Genomic DNA, 19,770 nt, shown 5'->3' with positions numbered 1-19,770 from the left:
AATCAGTTTTCCTTTTCGTTCAGTTTCGCTTGCAAGTTCCGTCGTAGATCGAAGCGATCCTGTCGCTGGAGAGCTAGCTTCCCAGGCAGGTGCACGTACAGAAGTATACGGCGATACGTGCATGTGCTAAAGCACTGTTCATCGATGAACCTGCTAGCTAGCTTGCTTGCTAGCTTGCTTGCTAGCTTGCACGTACAGGTTGCTTCAGTGGATTTGGTTTAGCAAGATCAAAAGCCAACAATTGGTATCTAGAGCCTCGACGATCTACGATTACGATGACCGACAGCGACGCTGAGTCGGTCAAGTCCGGCAACGGCGGTTCCAAGGCGAACAAGAATGGCGACAAGGTGAAGACGGGCGGCAAGTCAGCAACCAGTGGTGGCGGAACGGGCGGCACCACATCCACATCCAGTACCCGATGCTCACTGACGCCAACTACGGCGTGTGGGCGGTGAAGATGAAGATCATTCTCCAAACCCTTCGAGTGTGGGAGGCCATTACGGACGACAACGTCGACAAGGAGTGCGACGAAGGTGCCATGGCCGCCATAGCCCAGTCTGTGCCAGATTCCATGGTGATGACATTGGCGGAGTTCGAGACAGCAAGAGAGGCGTGGAACGCACTCAAAGAGATGAGGATCGGAAAAGATCGCGTCACCAAGGCTCGGGCACAAGTGCTGAAGCGCCAATTTCACAAGTTGCAGATGGAGGAAACTGAATCGGTGAACGACTATGCCATGCGTCTGACTACATTGGTGGGAAAGATCCAAGCGCTTGGTGTAAAGCTCAAGGAGACCGAGATTGTGGAGAAGTTTTTCAGTTCGGTGACTGATAAATTCACGTACATCATCGGCATGCTCGAGCAACTTTACGACATCAACGACATGACCATAACGGAGGTGATCGGACGCTTGCGGACATGGGAAGAGAATGCTCGTGGTTGTCGGAAAGGCAAAGGAGAAGGTGGTGACCAACTCATGTACTCACGCGCAGATTGAGAGTCCCCAAGTAGCAAAGGAAGGCGCAACGTTGGCGAAGGCTCAAGCAACACGAAGCGCGGCGGACAAACCAAAGAAGGCAAAGGAAAAGGCAAGCCACAAGGTCGTGGTAAGGCGGACCGATCTAAAAAGCGGAAGCCACGGAACTTGGATATGTCCGAGGTCAAGTGCTATAACTGCAACGAGATGGGTCACTTTGCGAAGTATTGTCCGGAGCCTAACAAGAGGGAGATCAAGGCAAATTTGGCGAAGCAGGAAGACGAACGTCCAGATCTTCTGATGGCCAAAGTTTGTGATCTCGTGGAGCCTAACAAGCGGGAGATCAAGGCAAATTTGGCGAAGCAGGAAGACGAACGTCCAGGTCTTCTGATGGCCGAAGTTTGTGATCTCGTCCAAACGGCGGTTGTGAAACGAAGCCGGAAGGTGCTACTTCATGAGAAGAAAGTAATACCGAAGTTATTCGGGAGCCAGAACGTGTCGTGGTATCTCGACACGGGTGCCAGTAACCACATGACAGGGTGCAAGGAGAAGTTCCTCGAGCTAGAATATGATGTTCAAGGCTCGGTCAAGTTCGGTGATGGTTCAAATGTGGAGATTTGCGGGCAAGGTTCTGTCCTCTTTGAGGGTCTCACAGGAGAACATCGCATACTCACCGGAGTGTACTACATCCCACGTCTTCGAAACAACATCATCTCTGTCGGGAAACTTGACGACAATGGATGCAAGGTGGATATCGAGAACAGAGTGATGACGATCTTCGACAACCTCCGAAACGTGCTAGCGCGTGTGAATCGCACACGGAACAGGCTCTATATCCTCAACCTTGATCAATCTCAACCGGAGTGTTGGCTCACCAAGAGTGATGATGATTTGTGGTTATGGCATGCTAGATTTGGACACGTTAACTTCTACGCCTTGAAGAAGATGTCAAAGATGGAGATGGTATCTGTGATGCCGTTTATCGACCATGTTGATCGAGTATGTGACGGGTGCTTGATTGGAAAACAGCACCGCGGGCCATTCCCTGCTCAGTCTACCTATCGTGCAAGTGATGTCTGCTCCATGGTGATCTATGTGGCCCTATCACCCCAGCAACTCACGGAGGAAAGAAGTACTTCTTCCTTGTGGTAGATGACTACTCGAGATACATGTGGGTCATTCTCCTACGATCTAAAGATGAGGCGTTTGAAGCGTTCAAGAAGCTGAAGGCTGCAACGGAGATGGAACACAAGTTGAAGGTTCGCGCTCTACGGACAGATCGCGGCGGAGAGTTTACATCAAACGAGTTCAATGACTACTGCGAGAAGATTGGCATAAAGAGGTTCCTCACGGCACCTTATACGCCGCAGCAGAACGGGGTTGTTGAAAGGCGCAATCGAACCGTCGTTGACATGGCGAGAAGTTTACTCAAGAGCAAGAACTTGCGAGGGACTTTTTGGGGAGAAGCTGTCTTGACGGCGGTCCATCTTCTCAATCGGGCTCCAACGAAGGCGGTGATCGGCAAGACTCCGTATGAAGCAATTTACGGACGTAAGCCGAATGTGTCTCATCTACGGACGTTCGGGTGCGTGGCGCATGTGAAGACGGCGGAGTCGCATCTCTCAAAGCTTGCCGATCATAGCACCAAGATGGTGTTCATCGGATACGAGAGGAGTTCCGGCACCAAGGCATACCGCTTCTACGATCCACGAACCAAGCGTCTATGGATTTCACGCGACATCGTGTTTGAAGATAACCAAGTGTGGAATTGGAGCGCAACAGCCGACGATGCTCCAAATGCTAACGTATTCACAGTTGAATTTCCAACTGATGATGATGCAGGGGAGGATGTGCAGGTGGTTGGCAAGACGCACAACCCAGGTGACCGCAATGGCAGTGATCACCATGGTGCCGACACGATGACGACGCGCATGGGTCGCAAGGTGATAGCGATAACGACGCGCAAGACACGGGTAGAGATCTCAGCAACGACATCGACAACGAGGTACATAGTGACGATGACAATCAAGATGATGATCACGGTCACAACGACTACGCCGACGATGAGGATGCCAATGATCCGGCATCTACCACGCCCGAGACTCAACGGTCTTCCTCAAGTGCATCAACGCCGACACAATTTGTGTCGCCCCCTTCGCAAGCCACGACGGATTCTTTCGGGCCTCGTCGCTACAAGCCCCTCAAGAAAGTCTACAAGTACGCAAAGCCAGTTACACTCGAGTACTCCGATTTGTGTTTACTCGGAGTTGAGGAGCCGGCGAACTTCGTAGAGGCGAGCAAAAGTTCAAGTTGGATGCACGCCATGGATGAGGAGATGAAGGCGATCGAGAGCAATGGCACATGGGCTTTGGTAACCCGACCTCCGAACCAAAAGGCCATAGGTTTGAAGTGGGTTTACAAGTTGAAGAAGGACACGAAGGGTACCATTGTGAAGTACAAGGCAAGACTCGTTGCAAAGGGTTGCGTACAACGTCAAGGAGTTGACTATGAGGAGGTGTTTGCACCGGTTGCTCGAATCGAGACGGTGAGAGTGCTCCTATCTTTGGCAGCACAAGAGGATTGGAAGGTTCATCATATGGATGTGAAATCCGTTTTCCTCAACGGCGACCTCAAAGAAGAAGTGTACGTGGAACAACCCCTCGGCTACGAAAAGAAAGGCGAAGAAGGGAAAGTTTACAAGCTCAAGAAGGCGCTTTACGGGCTAAACCAAGCGTCAAGAGCTTGGAACTCAAAGTTAGACCAAAGATTGGTCTCAATCGGGTTCAAAAGATGTCCCCTCAAAGATGCACAAGACAGTCTACCAAACACCGAAGAACAGGTGAATGTTGAAGACGCGACCAAGGAGGAGCGCTGGCGTCAAGCTACGGATGAGCCAACGCTAGCAAAGTCGGTAGCTGGGATGCTACGAGAAACGACGAAAGAAATCCCAAAGATAAAGCGTACGAGTAGACGTATTTGGGATCCAGGCCGATAGTAACGACCACGTCATGCTTAGGGGGTGAATGTTAGGTAAGCACGACATGGTGTACGGCTCCGATGTCGTACCTGTGTCATTGTCCGTGTAGTACTAGAGTTCGTACCCGAGTAGGTTTAGCCAAGGTTGCTGGCTCTAGTCTTTATCTTTATCTTTATCTTTACCTACTAATAAAGCACCGATGGCGTCTGGTCGTACGTCGTCGGTATTTTTACAGAAAAGTCCCTGTAGTTCTTCATATTCAATCCGCACTCCTTTTCTGAAGAGAAAAACGTTTCGTTCGGCAACTTTAAAAATAAATCCCTGTACTTTGCGGTATTCAACCCACGGCCCAAGATGGGCTCTCCTCTCTCTCCCTCGCCTCCCGATCCCAGCCGCCAAGGAGGCGCCCCACCCCGCGCGACGCTCGATCCGGAGCCGCGCCGGCGAACGTAGCACCCTGCACCACCGTTAAGCCTCAGATCCTCCTCTCCTCCGCGCGCCCGAGCTCCTCGCTGTTCGCCGCCTAGGAGGGCTCTCGCTCACCACTCGACCAAAGCCTCCGCCAGTCGGTCGTCGTTGCACTTGCCGGCGACCTCGTTGTCTCCGCGCCGCCATCCATCTCAACGGAAGGTTAACTAGGCTTGGCTGGGCCTAGCTGGGGCGGCTGAGTACCTCCTGTTCGAACAAAGAGAGAGAGATAAGAGAGAGCACGGGATGGAGGAAGGGGAAAACGAGAGGAATGAGAGAAAGGAGATGAAGAGGAGGAAGGCAGGGCAGCGCTTGGGAAGCTGGTTCTGGCGGGGCTCGCCGACGTCGAGGTGGCGAGGCGAGGCAGGGATCAGGCGCTGGCTCTCCCGATCCCGATCCAGAGGGGATCGAGGCTGGGCGTGGGCGACCGTGGCTGAGGGCCGCCTCTCCCTATCCATCCTTCCTATCTCCATCGAGGCCATGCCCTCACCGGCCAGGCATAGGCGCTCATCGATCTAAAAAAAGGCACCAAACCAATCGAACCTCTCCCTTGTCCCTTTCTTCTCCATCTTCCAATCTCCTCTGTTATGAAATTCTAATAGTACATCAATACAAGCAACTCTTTTCAGATTAATTAAGGAATCAATCTCCCATGGTGGATGCTTGATGAAGAGTAGGGGGGCAGTTACCGCAGCACATGAGGTCTTTGGCTCCAAGCTCACCGTGAGGGAGAGGAATAAACTAAATACAGAGGATATATTCATGTATCCGTAGGCCAAATAATGCAGGCCCGAAGGAGACAACTTCCAGCCTGCACAGGACTACCAACACAGCTGCTGCTTCAGCTGACGTAGTGATTCGTTTTACTGATATTTATATATTTACTTGTCGTCTAATCTTAGTGGTTCTAACATTTACAGTGTTTTCTTTCACCATATACCACCACTTTGCAGTTATGCAGCAAGCCAAACACCTTTTTTTCAAGAACAAAGCCAAACACCTTGAATAGTGTTGGCACGCCACAAACTGTTTGACATTTTCCTTTTGGCTTCTGGTTTGGAAATACCTCTTAGAGGCATTAGGTGTTTATGTGATACTACACTACACTGTGAGACTCCTACAAAGACAAATTTTATTTCAGTTTCGTACTCTACAAGACAGAACTTCTAGCATGCTATCAGTATCTATCCAAACTGCTATGCTTAAAGCACCACCAAGAACTATTGCTTTCCGTGGTTCATTACTTCAATCTGCTATGCCTAAAGAAACACCATGCTTCATGTGGATGATTACTTCAGTCATAACAAACCATTAGAGGATGCAGTACAAAAGCATGTAGAATATGCAATGTAAGTGCTTTTTTTTACTAATAATGTAAGTGCATTTCTATTCACAGCAGACTAGAATCTTACAAACAAACTCCTTTAATTTTCTTTGCATGCAAACAGTACCAATGCTCACATTAGATACTTGAAATGATTTTAGAAGTACATCCCAATATGACCTAAGAAGATATGTCTATCACCAAACAGTGTTGCGTACATTGTAAGGACAGGTTATGGAAGCAACAAAAGAAAGAGTGCATTTGACTTCCATACCACATGAGCATGAATTCGCTCTGTCACTTTGTTTGCTCAAAGATCATAAATACATATTGACTCATTGCTGTTTCCAATAACAAGTTCACGGCCATCTTTTAAAAACTTTATTGAAAGGATTCCAAAGTAGGATTCATCGTCAGCAGCAGAAAAATTCAAACCCTCATGAATGTCCTGCATTATGATAAATAAAATAAGTACTTGTAAGGAAAACAACATATTGCAAAAAAGAAAACTGTTCAAAATAATTGGTATAAGCATTGTTTTTTTGCCAAGATAAAGCACATTCATTTGGTAATCATGCAAATGGCAGGCAAGATTTGTTGAGTTTCTTCTTCATTTACATTGGTAAAATGATACCAGAAAGGCATAAAGTGAGACATGCCTTCGAACATTAAGTTTTAGCTATCCAAAGTACTACAGAAAGTACGGGATATGGTATAGTTTTACAAAAAAAAACTTTTCATCAAACAATTTCCCTCAGTGCAGCTCGACGGCTAGCTGTTTGAAAAGGGAGGGACAGATGTTATGTGGTGCCAGACCTACAGGAGGGCCACGGCTGTAACTTAAGGGGGTAAGTATGTTCATGTTTTCGATTGCTACAATACAATTTAAACCATCCAACTTCATACAAGTGCTACTCCAAACAGAAGCTGGAATGATTTTTTTATGGATTTTAAAAGTTCAGCAGGTTGAGCATTTTTCTGAAACTTCTATGCACAGGGAAGACTAGCCTTAGTCTGAAACTGGGAGGAGCAAGTGAATTAAACGGTACTGAAACATGATCATCTCTCTGTACAGAGGTGAATCTAAATACGACCATCTCCCTGTACAGATGTAGAACTTTCTTTCTTTCTCTCATTTACCCGCAGCTCAAGGCCAGCAGCAGCAAGCCACAAAGGCAAGCAGCATCGGCAAGCAAAACAACCAGCAGTAGCAAGCGGCAAAGCAAGCAGCCAGCAGCGGCAACAACAGCAAATAGCAAAGCAAGCCAGTAGCGAACAGTAGCAGCAAGCAGCCAGCAGCAGGCAGAGGCGACTCCTCACCTTGCTGTTCATGGCGGCCGGGTCAGACGGATCAGGGAGGCGAGAGGACGGACGGCGTCAATGGCGGTTAGCGGTCGAGGAAGAATTAGGAGGGACCCGTGCCTTCGAGTCCGTTGTCCAGAAGCAGAGCCCGTCACGGTCCCTGTAGTTGCTCAGGGAGGAGGATGACCGCCGCGGCTGATGGAACCGAGAAAGGCAGAATTGGTTCAAGAGGTTCCTGCACGCCGGCGCCGGGAATCACCATTAAAGGGACGGCAGGAGCAACAATGGAGCTAGGGAACAGCCAAGGAGCAAAAACGCACCGGAAAAACGAGGTGGTTCACGGCGATGTCTAGCAGGCGTGCATGTCGGAGCCAGAGGCGTGGATGTCGATCCGGACCGACGGCTGGCGGATCCCGCCGGTCCCTGCGGCTGGCGTTGCAACGGTGAGCGGCGGCGTGGCCGACGAGCTTGATGAGAAAGGGGATCTAGGCGGGGAAGAAAAGAGTGAGGAGTGAGGTAGCAGAGGGGGAGGAGAAAGATCAAGAGACAGCCGGGCAGGAAGCGGGCGCGTGTCCCTTGGAGATGACGGAGCTGGACTTATCCAGGAGACTCACTGCTTGTCGGAGTAATGGGTCACGGGTAGGCTAACCCGAGCCCCAGAACCTTTCAAGACATTGGGATCAGTAGCACCGCTTATGCCGAGTCCCAGGGACGACTCCAAGTTATGCCGAGTCCCAGGAATGACTCCAAGTTATGCCGAGTCCCAGGGACGACTCCAAGATGAGCCGAGTCTCAGACGGCGACTCCAAGACGAGTCGAGTCTCAGACGGCGACTCCAAGATAAGCCGACTCATGGCCGGCGACTTCCGGAGAGGCCGGCTATGGAGAGTCGGCCCGCGACCCCACCCTCGTCTCGAAGGGCGAGGCGGGGTACGGCCACGACATGGCCGTCCCCCCTGCTTACAAGGGGCCGGCGTGGCTACAATAAGCCGTATCGCTGAAGATCTCCGGCGAGGCGCGGCACTGTTGCCATGCCTGCCCTGACCTCAGCCACAGTGGGCAGCGCACTGTGCCCACTGCGCCTGCCTGTACGACCGAAGGACGGCGGGGCCGCCTGTCAGTGGGTAGACAGAAGACGGCACGAGTGCCCTAAAGACGGACCCGTGGGAGTCGGCCCCCTGGAGTCGGCCGCCCCCTCCCACGGGCCCCGCGCCATTAATCAGACAAGATAGGGAATGGCGACAGTGAACGCATGCCGGACGGCGGTGCTGTTGCCATGTCCATATGACCAAGCCAGCGTCATCAGGAGTACCGCTACAGTATCAGGCCTGTCCGCGGGGCCCGCCAGTCGGCGGGCCCCAGTAGTCGGCAAAGAGGACGACGGCCTGAGAGACAGACGGCTGGGACCGTGCCCGGCCAGATTACCATTGTACCCCTGGGGGGTAGGCCTATATAAACCCCCGGGAAGCCCATGCAAAGGGTTCGGACCCAGATAGGAATAGACCTTAGATCATAGGAAGGAGAGAGCTAGCCTTGCCCTCTCCTACCTCCAGAAACAGCTCCAGGAGCACCATTGTAACCACTTTGTCATAGTGACCATGCGGAGACCCCGTAGAGCAGCAGTAGGGGTGTTATCTCCTCGGAGAGCCCTGAAGCTGGGTAAGTTCCGCCGGCGTGCATGTCTTCGCCTCATCCCGCTTCCGGGCACCGGCGACGTTCTACTCACTCCCACCATGATAAACCATCCTTTGGCATATGTCGTACCCAACCCCCGACATTGGTCAGTGGCAAAAGAGGGGTTGAGAAAATCAAAATAAAGTTTCCAAGAGTTTTCGGAGAGTATTTCACTGCCTTTTTCGAACACGAATTCAAATCTGCCCCAACTTTGAATGTGAACTATAAATACGTGATATAAAGTTCCAATGCTCATGAAATGTTTACTAGAGCTTGTAAATAACACATGACCTCCATTTATAAGTTTTCATGAACTTTGAATAAGGGAATCATCACCAAACAAATATATCACAGTTCTGCCATTTTCTTGAATTTGAATAAAAGCACTTGATTCAAATACCATAACTAATTCAAAAAAATTAGGATATAACATAGGGGTGAAATATGACATGTAGGAGCTAAGATAACATTGAGGTTAAAAATTTCGGTGACTAGGCATGCACTCATTCAATTAGGATCAGATTTGAGCATAAGGGCATCTCCAACGACAACTCGTAAATTTTCTTCCACATCCGTCCGCGGACAGGGGCGACCAGTCCGCGGACACGAATGCGGGAGGCCGACATTCAACGCTAACCGCATACATCCGACCAACAGTTCGAACCAACTTCATGGAATTTGATCAAGCTAGGCGGATTTCATTCAAATTCGAATATAATTTACATTAACAGACGATATTTCAATCATTTTACTAAAGAACACTAAACCCTATATCAAATGAACACCTCGTAAGCTTGGCCACCATGTCCTGCCGCACCACCATTGACATACGTGCCATCGACGGCGGCGGTGTTGTCGTGCCTTATGCTCGCCGAGGAGCCACTCCGCCTCCTGTTGTGCGGTGCGAAGGGTCGACTTGGCCACTGCCGAAGGCACTGGCGGCACCGTGCCGGCGGCCTTGCTCCTGCCGGCGTTGGCAGAGCAGTCGCTAAGCGATCACTCCTCGCCATTCTTAGCGAGCTCGCTGTCAACACGGTGGTGGCCCCTGGCGGACGTCTCTGTGGTGGTGACGGTGCGGTCGAGCGCCCATGCCGCAGCGAGGTCTGTGTCGTTGGGGACCCATCCCGACATCACGTCCGTCTTGGCAAACGCGTATTGGTGACCGACATTGCGCCGGTTGTACCTTGCCTTCTGTCGCGTCGTGCGCTCGGCCTCGGACACCATGGCCCGAGAGCCGGAGGCACCGCCGTAACCACCGCTTCCCAGGTAGTGGAAGATGCGGCCACGTGTCTTGGAGATGTAATTCAATTGAGCTTTCCGAGAAGACTGCCAATGAGAGAAAATTCCAAGGTATAGAAAATAATAATCATCTTCCAGTTCTCGGTCAGGGAATCGATCACAACAGTTAACCTAATGAACCTCGGGTCCTTCTCTCACACACACTACATATGCCTCACATTAAGTATGGACAATTAGTACACCTTTATGGATGCATAGCACCTGTAATAGTGGAAGTTGGAATAAAACTATGGAGATTGCAAACCAGATAATGCATACATTTCTTACCCATTTGCAAAGATGGTTTGACTTAAAGTATAATTATTTTTTATGTTGGGAATAATTGATGCGGGTTGCTAATCAAATCATCACATTTGTGGTTTAGGCAATTATTATTGGGTAGGAGTATTATTGAGTTTTTCTTTCCCATTGCAACCCACGGGCATGTTTACTAGTAGTATATATAGGCGTATACCCCCGTGTAAACAATCAGCTAGATCAGAAATCAAAGCAATACAAAGGCTCGATACGGGCCTTTAGCCATCAAAATCAGTTTTCCTTTTCGTTCAGTTTCGCTTGCAAGTTCCGTCGTAGATCGAAGCGATCCTGTCGCTGGAGAGCTAGCTTCCCAGGCAGGTGCACGTACAGAAGTATACGGCGATACGTGCATGTGCTAAAGCACTGTTCATCGATTAACATGCTAGCTAGCTTGCTTGCTAGCTTGCACGTACAGGTTGCTTCGGTGGATTGGTTTAGCAAGATCAAAAGCCAACAGATCTGTTATATTGCCATAAACTGATTTTATACTACGCGAACATGAGGATCTTTTAGCAGTTAGCCATGTCAAAAACAGGATATATGTCTAACATCTAATTTGAGATGAAGTTGTCCTGCTCAATTAATTTATAGTTTTCTGGATGTTCTAGTTTTCAGCTTGGGAGCAAGTAGAAATACCTGATTTGATGCTCATGCTTCCAATTTTTTCACATTTCGCGAGAGCTAGCCATACTTCTCGATGACCTTGCCGTCTCCAACCCATCCGTGGGTATTTCAACTCCCCTTCTGTTTTTTTTTTAATTTTTCTGCGCACATTTGCTCTACTCTCACTTTGCCTGGTATGCTCTCATTTTCTTAGATTTAGATTTGCTTGTTCTATCTCCTCCCATTTTCTATTTGTTGTTCTTTTCTCTGTTTTTAATTTAGTTTTTTACATCCTATTTTATTTATTCTTTTTGGCTTTGACATAATGAATGGATTATTGCTTTATTTGGCCTTTATTATATTGTTTCCCATCTACTATATGGTTCACTTTGCTAGCTATAAAAAAAGCATTATGGGTTACTGCCTGGTGGACCTCTGAATATTTTTTCACCTCAGCTTGATTGACAAGCTCACCGGCAGGAAATGTAGTATGAGACGATTTTTTTTAAATTTCTCTAGCTTTTCTTATTGGTATGTACAGAAAGGACAAAGTCTTGTATACTTAATATCGAGTCTTATTCATCTGCATTTTTGGAATACCATTGAAAATCTTGAATTACTTTTGCTTTGATGGATAATCTATCACTAAACAGAATATAGCTTCCAGCCTTCACACATAGAGACTAATTTAGTACTTCGGTTTTGGGCTGTCCTATTTTCTGTGTGGTCGAACAGGAAAGCTAAATGTACAGTTTATTTGCTCGGCACCATTTATTGTGCCACATAGAAGTACATCTTTTTCTTATTTTTTCTAATGCAATCATCAATACCGTACCTTAGTTAACCTTCCCAATTTTTATTCTCTTTTTGGTCATACATTAGGATTATTATGGATTTTCTGAAGGTGGTGGTGGGGGTTGCACGGCATGTTCCGTCTGGTTTCAGGTGTGTGCTGCACCTGAAAAAAATTCTCGGGTTGTCTCTCTTCGTATTTTCACCTTAGTTGTGATATTTTATTTATTGCTAATCATTTGAGTTAGTGTACAATCATATATTTATCACCCATGGCTCCTTAGAGAGCTGGACATGCTTGGTTGGAGTCGTCGTCGTCCTGGTTGGGGAGATGAGCATGCTTATGCTTATCTAACATATAAAGCCTCCTAGAGTACCATGTCTATGAACTCATCTCCATGCTACTATCCTTCTATAAACTGGGGGTATCCATGTGTTTCTAATAAGGCATTTTCCATTCTTTCTTTTTCAGTTCTGTATCAGTAGTTCCGAGGAAGCACTCAACCTAGACGTCGCCCCTAAATCGTTGCTGCCACCGCTTGTAAATTTTGTGCCCCACCGAGGGCATTTTAGTCTTTTCAGCGGGCCAAAAAGGCAGGCAGCGCGGGCAGGAGCGAGACCACGCAGACTGCGTCTTCCCCACGAACCCTAGCCGCGTCCTCGCCTCCTCCTCCATCTGCGCCGCCTCCTCGCCTCCTCCTCCATCCGCGCGTCACGTCCTTGTCTCCTCCATCCGCGCGCCGCGTCCTCATCTCCTCCGTCCGCGCGCCTCGGCGGCGACCCCATGGAGGGCGGCCGGGTCAGAGCGGTCCCCCGCGTTCCTCCTTCCCCGCTCGGCGCTCTCTACTCCTAGCGCAGCTGCCGCCTCCCTCCGCTCTTCCCATCTCGCCAGAGCCGCCGCACCCGGAGGCGACCGGCGTCGCTCCATCTCGAGCTGCCCGTTCCCTTCTCTCCCCCGACGACCGGGAAGATGCTGATGTGTGTGCATCTTTCTTTTATTTGAAGAGGTGGCCTTTTGTGTGGCACTCAACTGCTATCCCAGGAAGGTAACTCTTTCCTGCTTGTTTTTTGATTTTTCTGCTCAATCCACGCTTTAGTTTATGTTTCTTGGTGTGCAATGTGCTCAATCTACCTTTTTTTTACCAATTTTGGTTGATGGTCGATCGAGAGGTGGTAGATACAGATGTAAGAAGAGGGGTGCATATTCTGGCTTACTACAGAAAATAACTCTATATGAAGATTAATTGTAAGGATGTGATGCTTCAAGGAAATAATGTGCATAATTAGGTCGGCTGCTTTTAATAGACATGTTGATATGGCTATTGCTTCCTTTCATGCTTCACCGGCGTCGATATTTTCTTTTGTATATTGATATCTAATCCCTACAAATTTTAGTCTCTTACCTTTTTTTGCTCTGAGGTCAGGTGTAGTTTTTCTTTTGTATGGCAAATGAAATAGATTCCTCAAAAAACATGAAAACGCTACTGAACTAGACTGATATGCTCATAATATGCTAATATGAGATTGATCAATTTACAGTGAAAAGAGATAGAAAAGTAAGTAATGGGGACCTCCTATTGTCCCGCGATGCCTGTTGGCAAACATAAGCAAGAACTACAGTAATGGTAGCAACAATTAAGTCCCTGGTACAATGGCGATATGCAATGCTTGAATTCTACTTTCATAGTCCGAGATACAATGTCTACTGTAGGTGTTGCATGTTATTACCTCTTCCAAATTAAGATGGACCTCGATTATTAGATGTTCTGTTTTGCAGGTTAATATAAGGTTTAGAATCTAAGACTGCTGTAAAAAGAAACATGTTTTGATTCGCTCACATGCAAACCCTCCTATTTCCATCCCTCAAACCTCGTGTAACATATTTCTAGCGCATATAGGTGCTTAGTTTCTATGTTTTCTACATTTTTGGAGTTTCCATAAATTTAGTTTGTGCTACGGATAATACATAGTAGTATATTAAGTTTGAATTCATGATCATGTTCTCTCGTCTGCTATATAGAATTTAGTTTGACCTGCATAAATCACTTGAAGAGAGGGATAAAAGGAGAGGGAGAGAGATGCATGTTGTGAAGGAGCAAGCCCATCAATTCTAAATATGATCCATGTGCTGAGAAATTTCTGTTTAATTCAATTGTACGGTTAGTACATTCATACTTGATATACAAGCAGTTTTGTACATGAAGAATGCATGTGCGGAGAGAGGTTTACTTAGGGCAGCTCAAATCCCATCTTGAGCTCTAATATCTCTGTTATTAATTTTGATTTGATTGTGTATGTTCACACAGCTGCAAGGTTAATTCACTGATCAGTACTTCAAACTTGATTGTTGAATCGTACTAAATTCCATACTCGGTCTTCCGGTGGCCTCCCTGGTGTGTTTCTCCCCGCATCATATTCCTCCAGCTACTAACCCTGTTTCCAGCAAGCTCTGTTGCCGTCAGAATGAGTCAATGAGGTTTGTTAATTTGCAGGGATGTGACATCTAAATATGTATTCTTGCCATCGCAGCAAAAAATTTGAGATATCTCATATATTGGCAAAGCTAATGCCTGAGAGGAAGCTACCAAACAAGCATGCTTTATATTTGGGGCGTGCAGGCTGAAAGGATCATTGGTAATTGATCCTATCAAAGGTAATTATTCATTCCAGGAAAGTGAAAGCTTGGGTGTAGCTACCAGAGTTCCATTGAAGAAAATGATAATATACTTGCAATGTATTTCACTTGATTGAAACGGTTTACTTATTTGTTGCATGCCACACCAACATTTTATTCCTGTAGGTAAAAATAAGAAAATGAGTGCTGATGTGTGTCACTCCAGTTAGTTTTTCCCCAGATTTCTTTGATATACTGAAATGCTTATATTCATTACTTTGTGCAACTTTGAAGGAAGGTGCGATCTCCAGCCTGAAGGAATGGCTGGTTGATTCAGCTATAGGAAGCAATCCTGTTCTGCGATTGATTGCTGGAATCATATTTATGCAAGAGCAAGACTACACACGAGGCTTTCAAGCACACACACACACAACGGAGGAACTCTTTACATGTTAGTTTTCTTTTTCCGTATGCCTTTAGATGGTTCAACCTTTCATTAGTGAATTGATTGTTGCAAACCCGTACTCAAGAGTGCCTTCTAAAGATGGTGTATATATTTCAGTTTTTTAGTATCCCACCCAGTAGCTCCCTCCGACGTTGTCTTTACATTATTTATTCTCTGTGAAATACCCCTTTTAGCTTTCCTGGCACATCATGTTGCTCTGTAAAATATTGTATCGATAATTTCCATTGCCATTTAGTAGTTCTGAACTTGGAGAGACTAACTCTAATAATATTCGGTAGTAGATGTTTTTCGTTCCTTTCAATGAACATACCGGTTCAAAAATTTAAGATATGTTTTGCTTAGTATAGCTAAAGGTTGGGAATCATTATAGAGAAGAAAAAGAAAAAAGGATTTTGCGCAAGATGAATGGACTCTTAATTTCTCATGCCGACTGTATCTGGTATTGCCACTGTAGGTTACACACTTCACCCAGTGCACCTATCTACATTCGTCTATTTTATTAAATGTAGAGGAGAAGAAACTTCGGTTGTGTCGTTCAATGTGTACCAGGATATCAGTATTCAGATCAGTGATTTTCAGTTCTTTGTGCTCTTGCTTCTATTTCAGTGTTTATATTTTGGAACTTAGTTAAGTAGATTAGTTTTGCCCATTGTTTTCTTTAAACACAAATGTCGTACGCATACTAGACTAACCACTTTGCCACACCGGAAGGAATTTTATAGGTCATGCAGGTCGATTCGGTAGTTAAAAATGCAATAATTTTACATATTATTCACGGCACTATGGGTTCAGATAATTTTATTTGTTAATGTTTAACTATTGCAATTCTTTATTAAGAAGATTATATGTATATACAGGCTGATTTTTATTTATCCATATACAACATCATGTCTCAGTTCATCATCTTCTGACACTGGAAGAGGATGCACTAAGTTATAAAGTAATAAAGTAAAACATGGATTTAACTTACTTGAGAGAAGATCTGTCCATCACATTGACACTGCTACGTACCAGACTAAAGTTCAACAAACGATCATTCATCATCTTCTGATCATGGTCTTTGCCGTTTATGATGCCAATTTTGGAGATACCGTTTGTTCAACTACATACTAATGCAGACAAGTTTTCCCATTCTTTTTTTCTTTTCCATTTGGTTAAGGACTATATATATAGTGTTACCTTAGTGGCAAATTTGTACGGTTCATAATAATCAATTTGTAGCCTAGCTTCCAACACTTGCTTACAGTGTCTTTCTCTCTGTCACCAGTACGCCGTGATGGAAAACGTTAAGATTCCAACAAAAGTTCTTCTGGATGCTATTATGCACTAGGTTGGCCTTCAAGCGCACAGGTTACTCAACAGACAAGGCAAGCACCATTGGTCTTGAGTCAAGTGTTCAGTTCTATCCATCTGAGTGCCGGTTGAATAACGGAAAGTATTGATGACTACACTCGGAGCAAGCCTTGTCGCGACGCTGCAAGTGTTGCCCCCTCCTCCCCAAGGGCAAGGTGAAGGAAGGTGCCTGTGTGGTTCTTCTGCAGCTCGCAGCGATCGAGGATTGTTGTGTCCAACTGCACAAGAATGCCAAGAAGTCCTTCTCGGAGACGTAAGCCACGACACATGTTTCTGCCATGATTTCCTTCAGTTGGATTTCGTGGATTTAGGTGTTGAAAAATTATGGGCTGTGGATGCAGGATTAAGGACATGTACAAGCACTACAACGAGAGATCTGGGTTGCTTTTTTGTGGTTTCCAAACTTGGAAATGTTTGTCTGAAAGTTAGTTTAGTTTTTTTTGTGGATTCACAGCTTCTCACATGTACCATCCTCTTAGACATTTAGGTTTCCAAAGAAATTAAATGAAGATATGGTGGTATGGTCTCAATAGTACAACTTAAAGCCTTTCATGTTTTATACTTTCGCTGAAATTTGCTCTTGAAGAATCATGTATCTATGTTAGATCCGGTGAGAAAAGGCGGCTTCCAAGCAGAGGATGCAGGAGTGTTGGCCACATTTGATTTTTGACTTGGGTGTCTAAATATTCTCACAATACTTGGCTCCCTTTCGGCCTTTGCCCCATTGGCGCAACGAGTCATCTAATTGATAGAACAGGGGAAACGAATTTGGCAGTTGCTGCTACATACAGATGCAAAGACAAAACCAAACTAATACTCACAAAGCAAAAAAACACGCCGGTAGAGTACATTAATCCCACTGTGGTTACTTAGATGGAACTGGTCGAGCTGGTTCAGTTATGCACCGAGCCGCTGCTCTCTCTCTCTCTCTCTCTCTCTCTCTCTCTCTCTCTCTCTCTCTCTCTCTCTCTCTCTCTCTCATCTGCCCTCAACACGCACCTACTTTATGTTTTTTTGTCTTTATTACCGAGTTGATTGCATGCTTTTGAGATATCCTAATGCAACTATGGTCTTTGTTGCAAAGTATTTTTTTCTGTGATATAGTGTTTGACTCACCATGTTACATAAGTGTAATACTTTTTACTTGATGTTTTTCACGTGACTAAATATATATATGTTGCATAGAAAAGTCGCTAGTGCATACGCTACATGGATGGTTGTGCATTACTGCATACACGCGACTATAAGATCGTCCGGCTATGCGATGGTGGTCCGTGTTGCTGCAAACTGGACATGCAATGTTGCAAGTCGGGCTGCTGCTATTTTTTTCGGCACGTGCAATGCATCGGTCGGCTGACACGCGGATGTGCTATTGGATGGCACGCACGATAGTCATCCGATCTGGGCTGCGTAGCCATTTAGACCACCGTTCGCAACACGACTCATGTTGCACTTGTCGTTTGCAACATGACCCATGTTGTGCTCGGGAGGTTTGCAACTGGGCGGGCATTGCAAACACTCAACGCCGCATAGTTGCGCTTGTCCAACATGCCCCACATTGAAGTTGCAACATCTCCCAAGTTGCAGCCGTCACCACACAACATAGCCCATGTTGTAGTCGCAACATAGCCAACATTGCAACCGTCGCAACATGTTTCCCTGCATGATCTCCCAAGTTGCACCCGTTGCTGTACAACATCTTCCACGTTGCAGCCCCAACACATCGATGCCCTAGGTACTATGGGTGTTGTGAATCGGGTTGGCCTCATGTTGCATAGCAATCAGTGTTTCTAAAACATCGTCTGTCAAATTGCAACGCTGCTGATATTCCCGAGACGCGAGGAATGTTGCGGTGGCAAGATCGACTCTGTTTTCAAAATACGAGAAATTTTGCAATGTCAACATCGGCTATATTTCCAAAACATGAGGAATGTTGTGGTGTCGTCCCATCCAACGACTAGCAATGTGGTGTCTCATGTTGCAAACATCCATCTGCAGTTCAACGAGTTGACGGGACACAGAACAACGAGTGTAACATGGCTCATGCTGCACAACATGATCCATATTGCAAATGGGCGGGTCAGCTAATGCAACCAGATCAGACAGCTCTCGTGCACCAATCGAGCGGCTCACGAGGCAAACGATCCGATCCACACTTCAGCCTACGTACTCGTAGCTCCGTCCGGCCAATTAACTACGGGAGTTTTGCTACCTAAAAAAAACTGTCATGCTGCAAGCCGAACCACGGGTGCTGCAAAAGCCGGTCGGCGGAGCTATAACGAACAATACGATCTCGTAAAATACCTGTTGCAACTTTGCATTTTTTCCTACTACTTCCTATATTGTACTGTGTGTACCTTATTTGTAATCTCGTGATTTTTTTTGTTGCATAAACACATTCGTCCTCTGTGTTTTTTTTCTATAAGATTTGTCGGTTTAAATTTTTTGTTGCAGTGTTTGTACGAGCCGCTGTAGAAACAGTGGTCACGAGCATGAGATCCAACGTGGCGACTCTCACATGCCCCTGCTGCGTAACATTGAGTTCACGTGTATGCGCGTGTAAAAAACGGCTGAGGGGCTGAGGGGACGGAGGGGACGGAGGTACTTAGTAGGGAAGTGAGGGGCTGAGGGGACGGAGGGGACGGAGGTACTTAGTAGGGAAGTGTTTGGGGACGGTGCGCCAGCCGAAGCGCTCGGCCGGTCTCTTCCTTTTTTTCACGCGCGGGACACGCTGGCACACGCGCGCTTAGTTGACCCAAATGTTTTTCTTTCTTTTTTTCTTTTTCTTTGCTTCTTCTTCCTTCCGCCTCCGCCTGATCCCATCTCACCTCCTCCATTGTAGCGCGTGGAGCAGCTCGCCGTCACCCATGGATGTAGAGGTTGCAGCCCCGCTCTCATTCCCACCTCCTTTTTCTTCCTTCTCCCTCTCTTCCCTCTTCCTCCTCCTCTCTTCCTCTTTTGTTGCAACCGGCGACAGGCAAAACGCCGGGAGGACCGAGGTGCCCGTGCTACAACCATGGCCACAGGGGAGGAGCTGCAACCGCGGTACTGGGAAAGTTGCAAACGGCGTTTCCCCGTGCTACAACCATGGACACAAAAGCTACATCCAGTAGATAAAAAAGCTTCAACCAGACAACGAAATGTAGGAAAAGTTACAACCGTTTTGACAAAAAGCTTCAACCCGCAGATGAAAAAGCTTCAAACAGAGATTGAGAAAATCCTCCTCGACGACGACCACGACGTCTCTCTGTGTGTTTTGTTGCAACTGCAGAGTAAAAAGCTGCAACCCTTTGTGAAAAAAGCTTCAAGCTCAGGTGAAAAAAGCTTCAATTGGCATGGTGGAAAGCTTCAATCCGCGAGAAAAGCTTCAACAGGCATAGAGAAAAGCTTCAACCGAGATAAAAAGCTTCAACCTGACTCGTCAATGGCAGCGAGCGGCGACGTTGAGAGCTGCATCGGCGACACGACAGTGCAGCGACGATGGTGGCTGCTAGGTGTTGCAACGACAGGGGGTGTCGGTGTGCTTCAAGACGGCGCCATTTTTTGCTAAAGGGGGGCTTTCTGCTGGACCGGGGGGTGAGTATGGATGATGCAACAGCGACGGGGATGGCGACTGGAGGCGACG

General features: G+C 46.8%; 2 long non-coding RNA genes across 4 annotated transcripts; one reads left to right on the top strand and one right to left on the bottom strand.

The window, feature by feature from the left end:
* Positions 1–4,158: 4,158 nt before the first annotated feature.
* On the bottom strand, positions 4,159–7,628 carry LOC119311869. 3 transcript variants are annotated; one of them, XR_005151173.1, is made up of 5 exons: positions 7,368–7,628; positions 7,066–7,282; positions 6,020–6,193; positions 5,111–5,242; positions 4,159–5,016 (listed from the first exon to the last, which is right to left on the bottom strand). It is a non-coding gene; the product is annotated as an uncharacterized LOC119311869 (long non-coding RNA). The 3 variants fall into 3 exon arrangements; XR_005151174.1 differs by having other exon boundaries at positions 4,159–5,003; XR_005151172.1 differs by lacking the exons at positions 4,159–5,016; positions 5,111–5,242 and having other exon boundaries at positions 5,823–6,193.
* On the top strand, positions 6,555–6,949 carry LOC119311871. The gene is made up of 3 exons (XR_005151175.1): positions 6,555–6,593; positions 6,708–6,790; positions 6,892–6,949. It is a non-coding gene; the product is annotated as an uncharacterized LOC119311871 (long non-coding RNA).
* Positions 7,629–19,770: the final 12,142 nt, after the last annotated feature.

The sequence above is a fragment of the Triticum dicoccoides genome, chromosome 5B, assembly GCF_002162155.2.
Source record: "Triticum dicoccoides isolate Atlit2015 ecotype Zavitan chromosome 5B, WEW_v2.0, whole genome shotgun sequence".
NCBI classification, from domain to species: domain Eukaryota; kingdom Viridiplantae; phylum Streptophyta; class Magnoliopsida; order Poales; family Poaceae; genus Triticum; species Triticum dicoccoides.
This window is presented reverse-complemented; position numbering and strand designations above follow the sequence as displayed.